Below are 23156 nucleotides of genomic sequence, written 5' to 3' on the forward strand. Positions count from 1 at the left end.
TGGTGCATTTTTTGCACCTAAGATTCTGAATGTAATGTAATTATTTATAAAAGGGTGGAGTTTTAATCATTTTGAACATAAGGCTGCTTTGGTAATCATAAATAAATATTTTGACAGCATTTTGGGCGCAGGAGGCTCATCTCGCTCGACATCACGAAGCACATTCACAGAAAAAGCAACTCAAATCATTCAGAAGAGCGTAATTTTGAAAGATGATGAGATGGATGACGTGACATTGTGTGTCAGAATTAGTTCTGCTTTTTTAACTCACATTTTAAAGAAAGAGGGAGATTAACACTTTGCATCACTGCTCATGATAATTCACAGTGTTTCCAAGTTGTGAATATTGTAGTGTGAAGTCCATTTCCAAGTTGTTTGTCAAACAGACTACAGTTCTTCCAACATAAAAAATCGGGACAGCCCCCAAAGTACAGCATGCACTCCCAGTTTAAAAGGCCATCAGATTCTGTCATCTATATTTGCGACAGCCGTAGTACAAACTTTTAAAGCCATTATTAAAAAATCATGGATCCGTGACAGTCATTATGCAATATCACAAAATGTGGTTGATATTTTCAGTACAAAAACAATACTAATATCATTGGAAAGCAAATAATCTACACTTTCCAACAGTGTCTGGCTTGGGATCGGATGGGGACGGATGGCAGGTTAACACTGAGGACGCATTTTGATCATTTTGCTAACAAAGAGGATGGCGCCCCACCCGTTGCTCACCCTAAAATCACCTACAGCATCCAGTCATGATGATGTTTAACCTTTTGGTATAAATAAATGTCAGTTTTCTACTCTCTTTGTGTAATTAAAACAGCTGAATAAGAACTCCTGAAAGCCTTTATAATTGTTGTTCTGCACACCGAGCAGCTGCAGCAGTTTGATTGGAGTAGTTTGCATGAGCAACCAAAGCTAAAAAGACAAGCATGAGAGCTCAACCCAGAGCAGCATAAACTTTAACAAAATAAAGACTTTTCTCCTTGTTTGAATGACGAGTGCTCTCCGCATACTAAAGTGCAAAAACACCAGAGCAATGAGGCACCATAGAGATACAATATAACAAAAACATGAGCTCACAGATTACCACTTTAACATTTCAAGGCCCAGACTTATAGAAACTAAACAGAGAGACGACACATTTTTCAGCCATGACTTAAGAGTGGAGAATTAAAAAAAGAAAAGAAAAGTCCTCTAGCGGGAGCAGACGGTTGTGTTGTCTTCACTGTTGCGAGGCTGAGTTGTTTGCACATTGATCTGCCTTTCACTACATTGCTTCTCTCCTGATATAGATTCTTTGGCCCGGCCTTGACTAGCTCGCTTATACTCAGTTACCTTGATCTGCTGCCGACGCCGAGCAGCAAACACAAACAACTGACCCTCAGCTCGTTCGCCCTCTGTCTGGCTTATGAAACATTGCGCCCGCTTATTGTTTACCTTCAAGCAATTACTATGTTGAGTTGCAATCGCAGCCATCACTTGAGGTGTGTTATTTGAATGTCCAATTGAGTTACAGTATGTGAAATAAAATGTTTTCATGTATTTCTTATGTGAAAAGTACAATTTCTCTGACTCACGCTGAAGGTTATATATATTTTCCTGTCTCTCTGGCTCATGAGTCCATCTCAGAAACTTACTGGATGATGTCAAAAATGCATTGTCACCCAGCCAAAAGTAAAATAGTTTTTCTTAGTCTGAGAAAAGTTGACACTGTGGAGATAAAGGGTTTTCACCCAGAGCTGGACAGGGGCCCTAGAACATGTCAAGGATTATAGATATTGTGTCAGAGCGGCTGTTGAGTTGTTGTCACGGGGCCCACGGTTTGGAGCCGGGTGCTTGCCTATAACACTGCCAACATGTCTCTCATTTGTACATCCAGTCTGTAAAATATGGAGGCCCAAAGTGCTCGATATTAAATAAATAAATAACTCATACATTTTTTAAAACTCAACCCATTATTATGAAATGTCATTTCAGCATTTCTATTTCAGAATGTCCTTCAAAACTCATAATTCATTATGGCATTTTTCCTAATGAAACTTTCATTTTATGTCACACTTTACTTCATGATGTCAGCTTTCGTGACAATGGAAAGTGTCTCCAGCTTTATGAAACCCACCCCTTGCAATGTTTAACCAATCACAAGTGGCGCAGTCTCTCCAAGCTGACTCTGCAGCTGCCAGCCAAAACTGTGCTGCCAGCAAGCTAACAAGCTCCTGTTGGCTAGAGGAATCAAAGAGAGAGACTTTGTTGTTGACTCTTTTTAGTGTAATGTTGAGTAATAGGGTCAAAACCTGCTTAGCTAGGTAGGTAGCATATGTAGTCCTGTTAATCAAAAATACTGAAATGATCTCCGGGGGGAAACTGAGGTTCGTTACAGTCGTTTTGATGCCAGCATAGAGAATATTATATTATATTATATTATATTAAAACATAAAATTTTAAACAGAAATGCACTAAGATTCAACAATTGGCACTGTATGTAAATATTTAAACATTTAAAATAAAATATGTAAATGCTCAGTATGTAAGTGTGAAAACATCAATGTAAAATACAGAAACAGACAACCGGCACTAATCTGTGAAAATTTAAATGATAATAACGACAATGTGCAGAGTGCGTAAAGTGTTTTAAATGCAAAACTATAAAACTGTGCCTTATGCTACAATGCAATGTATCAAACTAGTATTTAAGTTAAAATATAAAAACATAAATAGGCATGCAAGGCTACAATGAACATCAATATATACATAAGCAAGAATAGCAATGAAAAATGTTTCACTGTGCAGGAAGCGGTACTAAGTATCCCTTTAGGGGGCTGTGTCAAGTTTGGTCGAAAACGCCACGCTCATCACTATCACTTCAGCCAACCAGTCACAGTGGAGGGAATACAAACAGCCTACCGCAAAGACAAACTGTCACATCTGACATGTACAAGTGCTCAACAACAACAACAACAACAACAACAACAACAACAACAACAACAACAACAACGGAGGATAAATCTGTTCATATAAAGTATGTAGCCTTTACTATGTTCCCTCTCATGAACCTACACAGAGCGGTGGGTCTGTTTTGTCTCCCTGCATGCTTCTGTCTTCCCCTCATTCGAAGCAAGTACACTGTATTTTAAGAATCAACATGTTTACTTCCGTGACTATTTTGTATTATAGCAACAAGGGCCAACCAAAGCGTCTCAGCTGAAAAAGCGCAGCACTTCCAAATCGCTCTCAAATGCTCCTAGCTGAGCGTTTTCTGAGGAGCGCCTGGCGTTTTCAGCTGGAAAACCTGCTTTGGTGGACACTTCCCCTAAATTAAAACAAGAATGATGGGAAGTCATTATAAAAGGGTTGGGTTTTAATCATTTCGACAAGTAGGCTGCATTGGTAATAATTACTGAAAGTTTTGACAGCATTTCATATGTAGGAGGCTCATCTCGCTACACAGCATAGAAAAAAAGCAGCTCAAGTCGAGAGGTGCGTAATTTCTAAATCACCTGAGGTCCCCAGGTAGTACTACCTTTGAGCGTATTGGGCTTAAGAGAAGTAAAAATACTCTGCTTTGAAAAATATATTATGTCTGATATGTTTTTTTCCTCAATAACATCAAATAACCTTGTTAAAAATAGACACAAGATGTCTCCTATACTAACATCACAATCGTGTAAGTTGTATAATGAACCTCTACTGACTTTCAAATTAGGTCTGATATCACAAAATCCCACTCGTATGTGCACGTTTTAATTAAAACTGAAATTTAAGGTGAGCACTGAGAAACTTTCCCCCTTCAGCAGATAAAGGTGAAAACAGCCCTCTGACTCTGCAGATACTTCATTCTGCAGTGAAGGTCAAACATCTGAGTACATATTTGAGTGGAGGGGGACTTTTAATATTGAACACTTTGGAGTTCCATAGTAGCAGCATTGTCGGTTTGTGCACAAAGCCTGACCTTGAATGCCTTATAAATTATTCTAATATGCTATTTTTTTTAAGTAGAGTCGAGGCTATCTCATTTTTGAGCCTGGCATTCTTAAAATATACTCCTGACATCTTTGTCTTTTCATGACAGCTGTAGACAAATTCCTTTGTGTATTTTAAAAATAATTTCACTTAAATCCTGTCAAAGTGTTGTTTATCTTTTGCTCCACGCTGTTACAAGTCATTATCACTTATCTTAGCTTTGTAGTCGTACGGTCTGACCTGTTGCAGGTGCACCACTGCAGTCTAACCATCTGTTTCAACTTGAAACGAGCCGCAGCTGAAGGCGGTCTAGTTTTTGCCGTTTCCATCTACAGTCAGAATACAGAACAAAATTTCTCTTTGAAATCGGTCAGAATTTTAACTCTCTCCGTCTTCACAGGGTATGTGCTGACAAAGGGAATTTACAGTATTGAACAATGGCAATTAACAAAAGGCAGTAAGGAAGCGGAGCAGGCTGAGGAGGGAATGTCTAAGGAGAGATGAGAGACCCTTTACTCCCTCATCAGTAAATCCTTGCTGATGGGCACGGAGGATTCTCTCTCCCAAGCTTTTTTTTTCTCCCTTTCTGTTTTAATGAGCACACACACACTTTCACACACCCCCACATGCATACACACATATTCCTCTCCCGGTGTTTGTGCCTTTCTTTCTCTGCAGACACACACACACACGCACCCTAAAGAGCAGAGATTGCCTCATTCTATCATCATTGGCCTTATTTTGAGCGAAGCGTGTATGGGCATACACTGCAGAAAAGCCTAAGTCAGGAGGAGAGCAGAGCGTCTGGTTTCTATCAACAAAGCATTACATTACATTCGAAACCACCTCCTCTGTTTGGTGTTAATCTAATGGCCCATTACCCCACCTGTCATCATGAGAAAATATGGAGGGGAAAAAATTCTACCTGACGCCCGTCTCCCACGCCTGAATGAGGATGAGCATCTTCCTGTCATTGATGTGCGTTTGCACGGGTGTGTGTGTGCTTATGCATGCATATGTGGAGTGTGTATACGTGAGAGGAGCGTGCATGCATGTGTGCGTTTGTATCGATGTGCTCCTGTGTGTGTGTGCGTACAGAAGGGGATTGTTGAGTCCCTGGCAAGCAGCACTATCTAAACAGTCTAAACAATGCCACTTTAAAAATCCCCCTGATGCACACACACACACACACACACCCACCGGCAGACACACACACGCTTGCACACTGTTTGTGATCTGGCATGTGATCTGTGAGAACAAACCCCAGAGTGGACACTGTGACGGGGGTGATAGCTCTTGTTTATCTGCTGCTAGAGCTGCATGTTTACCACAGTAACACACAGGTGTGTGTATGTGTGTTTGCGCGTGTGTGTGTGTGTGTGCATGCGTACATGCTTGCATGTGTGTGTGTGTGTGTACATCTGGATGTATGTGCAAGCACATGCCTTTTGTGGACCAACTCAAGGCTTTTGGTTGCCTGGCAACCAGATAGAGAAACTTGTACCTACAGTAAAAGGATTTCACTTTCTCATTGACAACACCCAAAATAACCAAACCTGAGTAAACACACCCACCTCCACATTAACACACACACACACACACACTCACCCACACACTGTACATACAAAGCACACCCACTTAGCACTGCTATGAAAACCAGGATTGCATTGTGACCTTTGTTTTGATCATCTGTATAATGTGTGTGTTAGCATCCTCAGCAAGATCCAAAATAACCAAAGCTGTGCAAATACAAAGAGACACACACACGCATAATACACAAATGTAAATAAAGAGACCTGGGTTAAGTATGCAAAATGTGAATTATGTTTTGTCTCGTGGTCTTAACCCTTTAAAACCTGAGCAAATTGGTTTGATTTCTTTCAAACACATGGGGAGAAAACAATGAGCAATTTAACAAGACATGGCCCAAAAACTAGCAAAAAATTAGTAAAAGCCTTACACCAGAATCACCTAAAAAAAAAAGGTGAAAAACAAAAACATGAAAATGACTTTGAAAAGTGCTGATAAAAATATATTTATTTTATCAGATTTTTTCTGTAACAAAATCTTACAGAAAAAAAATATTTTTTGAAAGACATCAAACCAATTTGTTCAAGTTTCAAAGGATCAAACAGCTTTTGAAAGACGTCTGAACGCAACACAAGAAATCTGACATCGATCCAGGTGCCAAGGGGTTAAACGTGCGTGGCCATGCGCAGGAGCAAGCATTTCCTCTCTGTGTGTCTGAATCCTTGTAAGTGAGTAACTGTATTTTCAGTGTCTTACACCGCCTGGTATGCTGCTCAGCTGCTCAGCTGCTCAGCTGCTCCGAGATCCATTTAAAAAAAACTAAAACAAAACAACACCAACAAAATATGAAAGCTCATTTCTGCAACCCTCCTCGCAATCTCCTCCTGCTCTGTCTGCCGCTTCGCCCGCCACCTCTTGATCCCCCAACTTCCATCGAGAAAATAAATGCAATCCATTATCATTATAGACAAGAAGAGATACAAGGGCAAAGAGAATGAAATGCCTCGCATCGCTTCTTTTGACACATTCATCACAGTTGTGATGAGCGGGATAGGCAGGCAGTGCGCCTCACTTCAGCGGCTGAAACAAGAACCGGTTAAGACTTCGAGACCGGAGAGGCTTGAAGTGACGCCCGCGCTAATGTTCTAATCTTATTCCCGGGCCTATATTTGGATCCCACCCATGTAAATTTAGCTTCACAGATGCCTCGACACACCCAAGGCGCTCCGGTTTCCATCTCACATTTGAATAAGTCTGTTTTTCATGAGCAAATCTATTCCACGATTACATAGCGAATAATTACCTACAGCTGAATATGGAGGATGAAATCATTATTCACCGTCAGATTATTAATCACTACTCTAGACCTGATCTGGCTCCTCAGCTGTGAAATTATAGTTCTACTTTAGCAAACAACAATAATGGACTGTACTGAGTCGAACAGGGTGAGAAAGAGGGAGCAAAAGAGGGAGGGACTGAAAGAGAAGCTGAGACAGACTGAAGAGGAGGAGGAGGCAGAGAAAAACCTAAAAGGGAGAGAAACTCAGGTGGAAAACGACAGATAGACGGAGAGAGTGAGAGGAAGATAGAGGAAGAACACAAGGAAAATGAGTTTGCTGAGCAGTGTGCTGGAATCCGGAGTAATAATTACAGCACTAGGTCCTTCCATTGTGTGTCTTGGGAAGCCGAATCCAGCCACAGCCTATTTCAATTCATCTTTATTGAAGCTATTGTCAGCATCCTGGTTGGCAGAAAGCGAAGGGAGAGAGACAGAGATGGGAAATGGGACAGAGGGAAGTGCCTGGGGAGAGGAGACAGAAAAGGACAGACATGATGCATGAAAGGATGAGAAAGGACAGCCGCTTCTTATGGTTTCCTGCAACCGATTGACAGTTTGTCTTACTGTTGCTAAGATATAATTGGACATTAAGTGCATTTCCATTAAGCGGAAATTCCAAAATTAAAAAAAGGGGGCTGCTGTGAAGTCCCTTCTTTGCATTTTTAAACCGAACCAAACAACGGCAGCATCATGCCACTCCAGGGTGTGATTTTAGATAGCATGCCGGCATTGCAGCAGCAAAAAGAGGTGTGCGGGCGTGACGTTTATCACAACAGCCTCAAACACTGGTGTGACACAGAACACAAGCATCAACAGCTTTTTATAAAAAATAACAACTACGTAACATGACAACAACAGACATTAAAAATGAGGCCATACCCGACTCGGAATACACTACATATCAACAAAATACAGAGACTGTATTATAATATACATATAATAAACTTACAATCATAATAACTTACAGAGTAGTGTGGAAGTCGTGAAAGTCAAAAGCACTTAGTAGCAATATCTGAAGACCACAACATCCCCAGAGGTTGTCTGTCTGTCTGTTATCGGTAGCAGAGCTCGGAGGGTAAGGCGCTCCCAAACTTCAATTGTTTTCCCAATTTTAGGAGGCCAGTGAAAATGTTACCACTGTTATTCCTTTTAAATATGTGTTGCTTATTTAATCTCTCTTTCAAACTCAGTGCCAAATAACTTGGGAACTATGTTTCAGTGCTGCTTGGACAGAGACAGCCGTTATTTGTGTAGTGGCTTGTCATTGCATCACACCAGAAAAGGGACTACAATTAGTGCATCTGTATTTCCATCACTGCCGACTGGAGCTGGAGCCAATAAATACCTGTGACTGCTGCAGAGTAATTTGTCTCAGGAGTGAATACAGATCGTAACCTTTCCCATTAAATACAAAAGCTGGATATATGTGAGTTTTCTGTGCAGTGGGAAAGGGGCTCAAGGGGCTGGCTGTTTCAATTGCCATCTTATTTATGAAGGAAAATTAATAGTATATATGAAAATAAATTGGTAGCAAAGCAAAGTTTTCCCACAAACACCACAGGAATTGTGTATTAAGAAAATCCCTCCAGAATAAAACCGAAATCTCATAATAAAAAGTATTTCCCCATTTCATCTCACTTTGGTTTGATTAACACCTATTACAATTTCAAATTAGGGTCCTTTAATTTGTTATTGAATTTCCCATTTTAACTCAGTTAGGCTAATTTAAAGAGATTTATTCTAGCCTTTCTTTACTTAACTCAACCAGTGCACAAGTTTTGAATTTACAGTAACACAACGTATTTGCATTACCACTTCCGCACAGAACAAATGGAAAACAAAATACAATTTGCACCAGAATCATGACTCAATTATTAATATGATCAATAAACTCAATTTTCACAACTCGGTGTGAGTTCAAATTAATTCCACTGAACATTGCAGCAAGATATTTAAAGTTTAGTCCTACCGTGATTCTGGTGTATGAATGTCGTCATCCTTTGAGCACAGGTTGGTCAAACACGATTTCTCCTCTGGTGGCATGCCATTTTCCTTCTCCAGTTTCGAATGTGTTAACACCACTCTCCAACCAAGACCTAGCCTGTTGTATAACAGTGCAACATAAAAACAAATGTTTTTATCTTGAATATGTTGTTACAAAATGAAGTACTTTAGGTGAACTACCTTGTAAACACAGATCAATGGTACATTACCCTGTTCATGTTGTGTTGGAATAATTGGAGAAATGACTTGAAAACATTATTTATATCATTTTATAGATAATTTCATTCTATTACATTTGACAGATTTTGAAATATATATTGTCAAGATTAATGGCTGCTCTGTGAAAATGTATTTTTTGATCATATCTTGTTACTGTTTGTCTTGATGCAATGTTAATTCAGTGAATTTTATGATGAACCCCATGATTGTGCTAGGTAAATTAGTATATAAGCAAATCAAAATTTGCCAAATAGTCCCCATGTAAACTTTGTAAAAATAGTTTTAATCTAATACAGTCTCTGGAAAATATAAATAATAAGAAAATGTGTATCCACCATTAACATCTGCTATTTGGTAATATGTCTACCACATGATTTTGAAATGCTGTATCTTAGTTTTTTGGTCTGTTTTTTCCCCTTATTGTCCCACTTATATTACTTGATAATACGTTTCTATAATGTCAGTTGAATTTCAATAAAGGAAAGTACATAGTGCCAGAACATAAAAGGAAGCAAAAAATAAAATTACAACTAAGGGAAGGCACACATGAAACACAAAACAATTGACTTTAAGTATAGAGGAGCAACTTCAAGTATAAATGCGGAGTGAGCGATTCTTTCTTTTATGCAGCGAATGATTGCTGTGCAATAGTAAAAATATAATAAATATTAGTTTGTAACTGTTAGTTGCTGTCCACATAAAGTGACCTAGATTATATAGAAAAGTTCTTTATTATACTTATTTTAGTAGTTTTAGGTGATGTAAGTTACAGTTGCAGCAACAAGTCTGAGACAAAATCACTTTGTTATAAAAAGCTTCAAATGATTATCAACATGTTTTCTAAATACTCCAACCAATAAAATACAAAACATCATCTTTGTAGCATCCATGAGGTTTCACATGATGACTTGAAGTTCCTGACCACACTGGAGTCGGAAACGGGACCATCCCAGCAGCACCTGAATGTACTGTAGCATTAAATTAAAAAAAAAAAAAAAAATGGCGGCGCTGTTTCACTATACTAACACGACTAAACTTGACCATGTCCGTTGCATGTAATTTCTCAATTCGTTTCGGTTGCCGTATTCGGGTTAAAATAAGGCGACAGCGTGCTAACTGACACAGGGAAATGTGGTTTTTAACTCACCAACTCCTCCTCCAGAACCAGACTCCAGCAACGTCAACAGGTGAACACAAAATCTTCCGAAATGTAATAGATAAATAAATAAAAAAAAACATTTACATTCCTCAACTTGCTTGCTTACTCATATTAGCCTTCCCTCTCTGAAACTTATTTATGGCTCGCGCTCTGTCGTTGACGTTGTTTCCCCTCGCGTACCAGCACCTGACCAGCACGCGGCGTCTCTTGCCCATTACCGCAACAATGCTTAAAGGAACAGTACACAGAGTAACCGAGCTAGAGTAAACTACTATTATAGCCTACACATTAACTGTAAATAGAAAGTAACATAAGAATAATTTTTATTAATTTGTTTACAATATATTTACTATTTGTTTAAGTTTTTTTAAAAAACAGTTTAAAAACTTAAATTAAAATTTAATCCTGCTAGATTTTTTGGAATTGAAGGAGGTTCATTGAAGGTTTTATTAATAATAAAATATATTTTATTATTTGTATAATATATGAGTAAACTTACACCTGGATGAGGTGGAAATGTGTATTCACAGAAGCAAAAAGCATCACATTGCAGTGGAAACAGATTTAGGGTACAGTTGCACAGGCAGGTTATTATAGCCTGCCCAGGAGATATTCGTGCTGAATAGGGGCATTGCATGACACGGCCATAAACTATATATAAAGATGTACAACTTGTCTCCACTAACCCTGACAGTACAAAAATGAAGCCAGCACATCTCAAATATGGCCTCTGCCATATTGCACTGGTGATGTTATTTGGAGCCAGAGTCTGCACAGTAGCCATCTCTGCTGTGTCGAGTTCCTCCCCAAACACCTGTCAGACCAAATCACTAGCGGCGCCATTGAACGTGAGCACAACATTTGGCACACATAGCCAACAACTGTAGGTTCTCATACAGGTTTAGGAATAGAGGGCTGAAGGGAGAGATATTCAGTTGTAATTTGCAACCTCAGAGCTACATGCCACTTATTCTGCAACCTACAAAACATGAGGACACCGCACTGCCTTTTTGTCAAAGCCGCTTTTTGCAACTCGCTGCATCTTTTTTTCTTATTTCCTTAGCTTAACCACTATTTTGCTGAGAAGTAAACTGACATATCTGTACCTTAAAATCTATATAAAAATGAACAGGTGGAGGGGACCTGTTCTGGGTTTGATTGATGGTGAGAGGCTGTTCCCAGATAGTACACTGGTCACAGGGAATCTGTGTGGGTACACAAGACCCTCAGGGAGAGGAGAAATCACAGGGACTACCACCAGCTGATCCAGGAGCTTCACCTGGATGATTGGCGGTTCAAGGTTTATTTTAGGACGAGTCAGGGACAGTTTGACAGTCTACTGTCAATCGTAGGGCCTAATTCAAATTGATAAAACGTTAGAAAGTAGTTGAGACTACAGTTTATTTAAATATGTCCTGCAGCTTGCCTTGGGTGATGCTGAAAATGGAATAAAGTTGGTTTAACACAAACTATTTACGTTTCTTCACTATCATGTTGTTATTGCCACAACTCATCTGATTGAACAATGGGAAAAAACGCTGATGACGTTTAGTGGTGCAAAGCAGTTGCAACTGGCCTAAGTGCACACAGTCATAATGAGCCTTAGTGCACTACTGTGCACATATTGTTTCGTCACATGATCAAACAGAGACTTGACATTGGACAACAACAACATGATTACTCAGCAATCATCATTGCATATCTCAGGACAAAAATATCTCATGGACCCCTGCAACCATACTGCACTTACTGTCCACATGTAAACGCCTCTTATGACACTGCAAGGTTATTTTATGCTCTGAGTTGAAGTTTTTCACCTAGAGGTGTTCAGGGCGCTCCAGCAAAAACACAAGGCACATAGAACAGAAAAACACGTGGCACACAGCAGCGCAAAATGAGCGAGCAAAATGCTTCACTTCACAAGAAAAAAGCCTCCCCAGGCTACTAAAACAATCCATGTCTGATCAGGGCCTAATCCTGCACACTGGTCCTTTAAACATCACTGATGACACAAAAACGCCAGCTCTGCGTGGAGCAATGAGAAGACTGTAACGCTCCCAAATTACTGCATGAAACAAACATAAATGCCAGATTTCTATCACGCTTTCTACATGGTTTTCCATCATTTGAGGTCTGACTGGCGCTCTTTTAATTACGTCATCTTGTTGCTCCCTATTCTCCGGCAAAGGTTTAATGGAAACCGACTGGAGAATTACACCATCACCTGTTTATCTGGATGAACCAAGTCAGAATATTTGCATAACGTAGGTGGATGGAATTGCACATTAATTTGCATTTTCTTTTGCAGATTTTCTGGTTAAAATTTGCGCTACATTCGGATGGAAATCTGTCTAATCGCTGTTCAGGATGCATGAATTAGTGCATGGCAGCTTATGACTGGCTGTGCGTGAGTGTGCACGCTTCTCTCCTCATGTTAATTTGGTCATGCGTGTTATAGCCCATGTGTATGTTTATTAAACATGCCTCCATCTGCATCTGTGTCTCCATGTGTGTTTGTATTGTTGTTGCTCTTCCTGCTGCAGGGAGACAAGCCTTTAATTCCGGGAGGCTTGCTGGGAGCTATGACGAGTGATGCGTCCCAGAGCAATAATATTCAGGGGGTAGTATTTTACAACATCCCCTCTCTGTTGGTATTGAAGCCCTTGGAACATTGCTCTGCTCATTTTCATACATATTGCCTCTTCTGTCTTCTTTGGATGCACCTCCACCAAGATCCATCACAGAAAGAAAGTGTTTTCTTTAAGACATATCTTGCCGTAGTCATCGCTGCTGAAATGCCCCTTTGAAGCGATTTTTCACAGCGGCAGAATGTTTTTTAGTGCTTTTTTAAACACACACACCTCCAGAGGAACTCAGGAGCAGTCAACCTACAACACTGGCAGCCTTGGGAATCGGCTGTAACCACCAGCGTTCAGCCTTTTTTTTCCTCTTGCGCTCAATATAGATTGTTGCAACAAACACAGAACTGGATCTTTGCTAGAAATGACTGTATCCTGAAGAATGAAGTTCTTCCATCTAAATTACTGTATTTTTTATGTATTTCAGGTTAGGTATGAATAACATTACTTCAAAGTAAAAGCAGTTGAGTGGTGCTAATACCATTAGTTGGCCGTTCATGACCTCCCGTGGAGATGTACGTGCTAAAATGTGCAAATGGAAGCAACTTGCATAAAAATAATCACTGCCATTGGAGCAAATTCTATTATCATCAGAATTAAAAGTCATACTCAAGACCTTTGCTTAAATAAAATAAATAAAAAAAATGCTAAGAGGATGGGGTTTTGGAGTTATTAACTAATACATTACAGGTCACAAAGAGCTTTTCTAAATGGATGTGTAGTGTTTTGGAAAAAGCATGTCCTCCAAAAGGAAAAATGTCCCTTTAAAGCTCACGCTGTAGAGATTAAGAGCTGAAAGGTTACCGACCCTATTTCTTAGTGTAATCCACTGTAAAGCCTCAAAGTAAAGCATTGTATAAGACACCATATAGGGGCCCTTGTGTGAAGGATTATGAGGTGTCATCAGATAACCAGCCCACACAAACCATGAGCTGAACCACAGGAGAAGACAACATCCCAGGCGTCGACTCTCAACCCCTCGGGCCAAATCTGCAGCCGCAGATAACAGCAGTGGCTCGGCAGTCTGCAGAGGGTAAGGGGGACTTTCCTCGTTACAAATTTGACCACTAAAGGTGACCGTAGAGAGAGAGACAGATCCTTATCCTTGCATGCTCGCTCCACTGTTGGTTGACATTCATCTGCTGGCGCAGAGCCCGGCGCTTCAGTTGTTGGCGTGTGGAGTGGACATCACCGGCCTGACCTGTCATGACACTGCAGTAATACTGTTTCAACGGGAAATAACATAAGGTGGGTGGAAGTCCTTGTCCAGCTAAACACCACCTTGCAGTCTGCTTGACACGTTGGCAGTTTCAAGTGTGTTTTATTTAGACGCAGCAGTTTGTGCACTACAGCTCAAACGGAGGAAAAGGTATCACACTGTAGGGAGTGCACTAAAATTAGACTGAAACAAAAAGCAGAAAAGTGCTCGAGATCAGACCTCGAAGAAACAGAGACAGGAGGAAATGAACAGCTCATTTGTTACTACAAGTTGGTACACAAGCAAAAGTGGTTCTTACCTTGAAAAAGGGTAGATTTTTAGGTCCTTTATTGATTCTTGTGCATTAGTGATGTTGTCAATTTAGTCCTGGTAAAAACAAAGCTAAATGTTCTAAAAAGCTCCAGTGTTTCAAGTTTAGGGAGATATACTGGCAGAAGTAAATTTACTTTAATGTGTAATCAGCAGAAAATGAGAATTGTTGTGTTTTTGTTACCTTAGAATGAGCCGTTTATATCTACATAGGGAGCAGGTCATCGTCCACAGAGTCCCCCATGATGCACTGCAACAGGTTTCTACAGTAGCCCAGAACAGACAAAAAAACACTGGCTCTAAAAAGGGTCACTCACATTTTTGTGTTAGTCAGAGGCCCTCCGCATTGAGCCAAACAGCATTGGAAAAACACACATTTTTAGGATAAAACTGCTTTAATCTGTATATTTACCTGTTTGAATCCCCTGGTTTGTTTATTTTGGAGAGGAAGAGACCTCTGTGGATAATTAAGGTGGGTAAAAATCTCCTGAATGTCTAGATCTTAAGTTATCAGAGAAAATGTTTTTAGCACAAATGACAGGTGCTTGGCTAGCAGCCTGTCTCCGATGAGCTGAACAACATAAGAAAAACATTGATTAAAAACGTGAAACTGATTTAATCATAGTTTTTTACTGATTTTATTCTCCTGGTCTGGTTGTTTTGGAGAGGAGGAGACCTCAGCGGATAATTTGGCTCCTGGTTAAACCCTCCTAAACAATTAACAGTGAAGGAGTTCACACTTGGCACGTGAGAGACGTTTGAGCTCGTTGTAATCTCCAATTCTCACCGCTAGATGCCACTAAGTCCTACACACTACTTCTTTAACACATTTCTCTTAATTTAAGGCAGCTATAATGACACTTCAATAAAAAAAAACAGTGTATCAATGTGATAAAGATTGATCATATAATGAATCTATAGACAATTTTAACCTAAACTTTACATCTCCCTTCAGCTGTACGAGTTTCAGCTCAGTTATTAGGTGTCCGGTCCATAACTTTACTGTTTTAGTTCACTCTCACTGTCCTGTTGTTTATAGTTGCAGCAGGCAGCTGTTTCCAGCAACAACATAAAAACTCTCAATAGGCACTGCACACTACCTGCTCAGCTCCAAACAGCAGACAGACACAGTTAGTGACTATCTGGTGAACATAGTGACGCATTTAGCAGCTAAAGAGGCAGATATTTCCCTCAGGAGTTAGTAGAGATCAAAAGACCCAGTCGTCTCCATTTCGGTAACACAAATCTTAGCAAAGCCACCTCCACTGCAAACCCGGTGATCACCGCTCTGTATCAAAGTGAAATTACGTGACAACGGCTGCAATTCAGTAATGAGACACAGAGAAATAGAAGTTACCTGGATGTAATGCCAGGTGGTTTAGCAGCTCACTGTCTCTCTGTGGGACAAAGTGAATAAAAGAACGTAAACACAATTAGTGCAGGTAATTTAATTAAAGCAGGACACTGCCTGATCACGTACTGTACAGTTCATAATAAATCAGTCTAGTGTTTCTGTGTTGTTAATAGCTGGACTGCTGTTAACATCCTGCATCAAGTCTGAATATTACTCCTTAATGTTATTGTTGTACATTTAATTGCAAATCAATTAACATTAATATCCTTCCACAACAAACTTCACTCCTCTGGGAGGGCTTTCCACCATATTTTGAAACCTGGCTGCAGCGATTTGCTGCCATTCACCCACAAAAGCATCAGTGAGGATGGCCACTGATTTTGGGGCGGGCAGGGCTGGCAGTCAGCCTTCCAGTGTGTCGCAGAGGTGTTAGATGGGGTTGAAGTCGGGGCTCTGCGCAGGCCAGTCTAGTTCTTAACACCAAACTGGGAAAACCATTTTGTTTTACTAACATCACTTTGTGTAAGGTGCTGTCATGATGAAAAAGGAAACGGCCTGGATTTGGACTCACATCAATGCTCCGAGAAAAGATGTGGTTAAAATGAAATCTGTATATAAGCAGAAAACAGTCTAGTAAGAGCATAAAATTGCATCATTTATGTATACTGTAGCTTTTAAACCTCAGGACAAGACATAATCCAAGCTACATCACTTACATAACCAAAATCACACACAATATCTGCCTCAGGTCCTGCTGTCAATACTATTGATACAGTACATCTTCCAGCTCTCGCATGAAGCGATGAAGAGGAAGAAGAATTACAAACTGTGCAGCTGAGATAAAAATGACACTTCTAAAAACATTTTACTCTCTGTTAGTTTTGACTCCTGACTCCCCGCTTCCTACGCTCTCCAAAATACACCTTCCCTCCAATCACGTTACCTAAAATTGACAAATGGACTACAGTGTATTTTTGGGAGCCTCAGACATTGAAAATAGTAGAACCCAAAAAGAAGAAGATGCCTTGACAAGCTGTGCTTTATCTGTAAACACAAAACTCTTTTCTTGTCTAGTGTAGTGTGAGTTAAAGGGGTAGTTAAAGAGATAGTTCTGATTTTTTTAAGTGGGGTTGTATGAAGTACTTATCAATAGTCAATGTATAATGTACAGTAGATGGCGGTTGGCACACCACCAGTTTGGAGAAGCAGACAGGTGTCAAACACGGAAGATAAGCAATGTACTGCTGTGGATGGGGGTGAGCAACAAAAACTTATTTTAACCACCTAAATCTATATCAGTTGAAGTGTACACCATATTGAGAGTACTTTCACTGCTTTACTTTTCCATCAGACAGCTCATTTTGATGGGGAAGCCTTTAATGGCTTCAATTCCTGATCTATGCTCTCTTTAAAGCCACCAGACTCCATTAAGAAAAACAGTAATTTTAGCTCACTGAACACAGGAGCTGCTGAGCTACTGCTGCTTCAATAGTTAGTTTGTCTGTGTTATTGTGTGACTTTGGTGAATCTGAACTATCTTTTTAAAACACCAAAGTCACACAATAACACAAACTAACTAATCAAGGCAGCATTAGACCAGCAGCTCCTGCGTTCAGCGATGTTAAATCACCGTATTTCTCCGTGGAGATTGGCTTCAAAGAGAGCGATTTAGCGGCTTTCCGTTGGAAATCACTCAGTACATTCACATGCGCAGTTAAGTCAAGCTACGGTTAAAGCTCAATTAAACAATTTAATTGGACTACTGTCAGTGTACCAGCACCAGGGGAGAATCGAGTTATTGATGTATGCCCGACTGCCACAGAAGGTGGCCATATGCCCCCTTTCAGCGAGTTGGTATTGGACCTTCTTGCAGTTGACCATTAGTTCATGGCAAACAGCTTGCATGTTGAACGGTGAAAACATGGATAACTTTTAAGCACTGTACACTTCATACGTACTTGTTCGTACTTGTTTTTCCCGGCTTTCTTCTATGAATTTAAGCTGTTTGACGTCCAGGCTTTGAGCCTGTTGTGGGGACTCTGGAGCGTGCACAGAACGCCTACACCAGTTCAGGTCTGGTTAAGGTACAAACATGAAGGAGTAAATCGATCCCCAACTGCATTATCTAGGTGTGTTAGTCCAAATCTGAGAAATTTGACTTGATGATTTCAGTCAAACCATGTTTACATGTAATCTAAAAGTCACACAGAAAATCATTTTTTACTAACATAATATAAAAGTACTGACTGTTTAATATGAAGGTAAAGTTGTTAAAGTACTCTCAATCTAGCGTACACTTGAACTAATATTGTTTCTTTTTATGTGGGACTTTTTTTAGGTGGCTAAAATATGTTTTGTTGAGTGCGTGCTTTTACTTTGAAATTTAAATGCGGAAATGACATCATCAGCAGGTGATAACATGCAACCTGAAAATTATTTTTCGTGAGACTGACAGAAAGTTTGTCTCAATACTTTGCGTGTGAAAAAACGCAAATCCACCAATCAAGAACTAAGATCCACATAAACACCTTTTTAATTCAAGGTGTAAATGTGCCAACTGACATCTACTGCTGTTATTAAAGTGTCTATGGATAAGCACCCCATACAACCCCGCTTCAAAAAATCAGAAGTATCCCTTTAAAGAGTGACGTTTTAATGATTTTTTGTGGTCTTTCTATATCAACACATGTGGCTCGCAGAAGAAGATGAAGAATAGGTGTGAGGAGAGGAAGTGAGGTCGAGAAAGGATAACATGCAGCAAAGGTCAGGAAATAGATTCAAACCCACAAAATTATAGGGGCACAAGGCATGCTCCTGTTGAGCCCTTTTGATCCACCAAATTGACCTTCCATCAGTTTTGGACTACAGGGAGCTATTTGTAAGTTGGCAGCCATCGAGGCTGAAAAATGTCTCGCCGCTCGCCGACAATCAGCCCCGCAGAGCTCTGACCAAAAGCAGAGCAGCACGATGGGCTCCTCCGGCTGTGCTGCCGCCACCAGGGCTGTCAGGCTGTTTGGTAATCAGTGAACTGTTGCAAACATTAGGATGCTTTGTCGACTGGCCTGTGAACATGGGAAATGAAGATGATTTATAATACATGAGGAGAGTGGTGTCACTAAAGCAGGAAACACAATGTGGACTGTCAGCAGAACAGTAAAAGTACAGAATGAGATCATACTGGTGCTGAAAAGACAAATAAATCAGACACAACATTTTCCCTGAACTACAGATTCATTAAAACACAAAAACAACATCCAGCCGACAAAAAGAGAGACTTATTAGGAGCTTCGTTTTTTTTTTTTTTTTACTGCTGGTGCTTAATCTCGAAGAAAATGAAGTGGAACATTTAAATAGCTTTCATGAACATGTTTCAAATCTGCTCTAAGTACCTGCAGTTCAGGACTGTGAAGCATGTGAAGTTTCTGCAGCACCCTGGAAGTAATTTAAACATGCAAGACTAAAATAAAAACTCATTAATCACCGACTAATCAGAAGGGTAATAGAAAACAGAGAACTGAAGTGTGAATCTTACCCAGCAGTGTGATTCTCCAGCATCACTCCTTTTGTGTGTTGTCAAAACCATAATTATATTTTTATTGTAAACCTGACAGCGCATTAAAATGATTTTATTCTCAAGCTGACAAAATGCTTCATTATGCTGTCTTTATATTGACATATTTGGTTGATGAGCGACTACTTAAAATAAGAAAAGATTACTTCACGATACAAAAAACCCCAAAAAACAATTACTTCTCTAGTATAGAAAGTTCGAACGACGCGTTCTCTATTGTCTTCGATTTGAAATCGTACTCACAGACAGAGATCATACAGTTAAACATCAATCTGTGTTTGTTGTGTGAGAACTGAAGAGCAAAATGTCTGGAGGAGAGGATATAAAGATAGCAATTAATATCTAATATCCTCAAAGTGGTCAGGCGAAAGAAATGAAACTCTAATCTGCAACTGTTCTAAAATGTGATATCTTCAGGCAACCACATGTTTTTATTATTTTAAGTTATCCAAAATGATCCCCGTCATTAGTTTCAGGGGCTGAGACTCCTCCGTTTATTACAGCAAAAAACGCTTGAAGTCAACTTACATCCACTCGATCTCTAATGATGTCCACTTTACTTTGAATAGACAGAAAAACATGCATTTTAAAGAGGCAGGGCAGGAGGGATCTGCAGCTATACATCCACCGACATGACGTGACATTTACATACTGTACGGAAAGAGATACACACAGACAGAAACACAGGAGGACAGACATGCTGTTCTGCAGTGCAGAGGAACACGTGAGGTAATTCAGTGTGATGGGGGCCACAGACCAATGGCAAACCCACATTATATTAGAATGTCCCTACAGTATGTTGCATGACAAATACAAGAATTCAAGTCTACAGGCATGCCAGCAGCCCTGAGAGGCCGTACATATGGTGTGTTATTGACTGGGAAGACTGAATTTCCAATTTCTTCAGTAGCCTAGAGCAGACAAATCAAACACTGGCTCTAGGTCGGGCTATTGGTTCGGCTTCCATAGTTCACATGAGAGATTTTCAATTCTGCAACCTCACCGCTAAATCCTACACACTACACCTTTATTTAAGTGTGTTAGCATGAACTAACAACTCAAAACATCACAGTTGAGGCTGATGGCACTCTTATATTCTGACTTGGTGATGGTGCTTGAGGAAAAGTCAGGTGATCACCAAAGTTATGACAATTCGTCTGAGGGGACCATGAATGTCTCCACCAAGACATTTGATTTAAAAATAAAAATGTCAACCTCATGGGAGAGTTGGAGGAAAAGTCATGGCATCATCAAAGTCAGTAGGATTTATCCTCTGAGGATCACGAATGTCTGTACAAAATTTAATGGTTATACATCCAGTAGTTGTTGAGATACTTTGGTTCAAAATGTTGGACTGACAGTGACCCTGAGGTCTCCCCACTAGCATAAATAAATACATCACTCTGCATGTTCCTGTAGTGGAAAGTGATTACAATATATGTAACCCCAGTTTTACAAAATGAAAAATGATTGCAGCTAACACAGTTAATCAATACGTCGCCCAAATGAAGAGGATCGATGCTACAAGCTGATACAATACATCCAGAACTGACTGAAAGTCACACAGTTGGTTTACTCTGCTCAGTGGAGGAACCTGACTGCTGATGCTAAGAAGGTTTTTATAACATTTATAGATGTTCACTCCACATGAAATCTTAGTGTTTGTCAAGTGAATTATTAGCATGCGCGGGCGTCTCTGTTTGCTTTAATTGATCTAAAACATTTAGCTCTAAAGAGTGAAACACTTTTGAAATAGTTATAAGTGGAACTGGGTAAATGGCTGAATTATCAGGACCTTAATTAGCTGATATCCAATATATATCACCGTATCAGGTTCTTTATTATCTTCATGTACGCAACAATTAGAGGGGATGCAGTCAATGAAAACATTCCTCATTAGATATCCAAAAAAATGAAAATGAGGCAAGTAAAAGCAAAATCTATATCAAAGGCACGTAATGGTGCAAGTTAAGATATAGGGCTAAAAGATAAACAAAATATATATATAAATAAAGTAATATAAATTGTGTTAACAGTATAACAAATAAGAAAACTGTATGTAAACAGAATTTCATAAGAAGAGGAGCTGGAGACATGGCAGCAATCCTCGGCACGATCTTTCTTGAATTTTATTTAAAATTCCGAGAAAATTTCAACTTTTTCAATTCAATTCAATTTTATTATTTGCCCCAGAAGGCAGTTTCTGTTGCTGCGAGTGTTGAAAGCATAATAAAAACACATAAAACAACATGACAGAGAAACATACAACAGTTTAAATTAATCTGTACTGAGGTTGACTTGCACCTAAGTACATTCAAGCTCCACATGAGCAGATTATTAAGTGTCCACCTTTACTCCATAGGGCCTATAATAATTCGGTGAGCATTAAATATGACATCTCCTAATAATGAAAACCATTTCCAATGTAAGGTCAAAAGGTCATGACAGTCACAACACTGCAGCATCCAGACCGGCACCATAAGGCTGATGCTGCAATATAGCACACAAGTACAATATGTACTGTTACTGTCACTCTCATATCAGCATCGTCATCATCATCATCATCATCATCATCAATACTACAATTACAATACTTTACAGTACTTTTACTGTCACCCAATCATCGTCAACAACATCAACATTACCAATACTACGAGTACAATGTGTACTGTTACTGTCACCCTGTCATCATCAACATCAACATCGTCATACTAGAATACAACAAATGCACTATATTTATCATATTTGCACTATCCCGCTTGCACAATTCACTGCATAATAGAAATAATCACTCACTTCCTTTTTATACTGGAAGCTGGTGCTTGTGTGTTTTCACATGTGCCTGCCATTAACTGTAATTTTATTTTATTTATTTATTTTTTTAAATTTAGTATGTACCTACTTTTTATACTCATACTTATGTACTTATTCAATTCTTTTGTTTGTGTACTTGCATGTTTGGAGATCTGGGAGAGCAGCATTTCAATCACATCTATATCCTGTCCATTTGACACACTTGACAATACTGCCGTATTTGTGTTCCCCACAGTATGAATTGTGTGGGGGTGAACATGGTTGCCATTCAGCTGTAGGCGCGAGAGGTTTGGGGTTGACTCATGAGAGCAGGTGAGTTGATTAGCACAGCTGGTGCTCGTTGTTTAATCTACTCTCTCTTTAAATGCGGCAGCACGCTGGACCTTGGATTGAATTTTGTTTACTGAACTGTGCTGGGAGTTTTGGAGCAACTGGACCTTGTGGACAAACTGGGCAATCAGAGGCGCACTGTGAAGAGTTTGTGTGGGCAGTAATATAAATAGAGACCTGGATTGGATTTGGCTGTTTAATACAAATATTCGACAATTTGTTTTATTTTCCATACGAAGTTTTAAAGTTTAGGTGGGCCCCATGGGATGTTCAGTGTGACAGCGGCATTTGTGTGATATAGTAAACAAGCTAACATAGCTAATGATGGGCTGTAAATGTGCAATTCCATTTTTGCTGACACTAGATACCAAACAAAAGCCAGAGTATATATCGTATGAAATTTCTGTGGGCTGAAAACTCACCGCTTCAAGGCAGAAGGTCTCTCCTCTCTCGTCCTCTGTGCCACTGTCTGCATGTCTGCAGCTCCTTGCTCCAAAGAGTAGCATGAAAGTCAAGAGCACTCACTCCACAAGAAAATCTGGGGACCTTTTGGTCGTCAGAAGTGCACTGTACAGAAAAAAAGAAAAGAAAAAAAACAACTCAAGTAATCCCAGTTGACTGAGGAGTCTCCGCCTGATGATCTCAATTACAACTTTTCCAGTAGCACCATAACCTGATCAAAATTTGAATGGCTTAAATA

At 39.7% G+C, this 23156-nt stretch overlaps 1 long non-coding RNA gene across 1 annotated transcript in view; it reads right to left on the reverse strand.

The window, feature by feature from the left end:
* Positions 1-10987: 10987 nt before the first annotated feature.
* Positions 10988-23156, reverse strand: part of LOC148187435 (uncharacterized) — a 34157-nt gene continuing 21988 nt past the window's right edge. The window contains exons 3-7 of the long non-coding RNA XR_015778678.1: positions 22879-23023; positions 15745-15784; positions 14572-14650; positions 14377-14444; positions 10988-14261 (exon numbers count right to left, since the gene is read on the reverse strand). This is a non-coding gene — a long non-coding RNA (uncharacterized LOC148187435). The remainder of the gene's footprint in view (positions 14262-14376; positions 14445-14571; positions 14651-15744; positions 15785-22878; positions 23024-23156) is intronic.

The sequence above is a fragment of the Plectropomus leopardus genome, chromosome 14, assembly GCF_026936395.1.
Source record: "Plectropomus leopardus strain MGB_pleo_1.0 chromosome 14, ASM2693639v1, whole genome shotgun sequence".
In the NCBI taxonomy this organism is placed as follows: Eukaryota; Metazoa; Chordata; class Actinopteri; order Perciformes; family Serranidae; genus Plectropomus; species Plectropomus leopardus.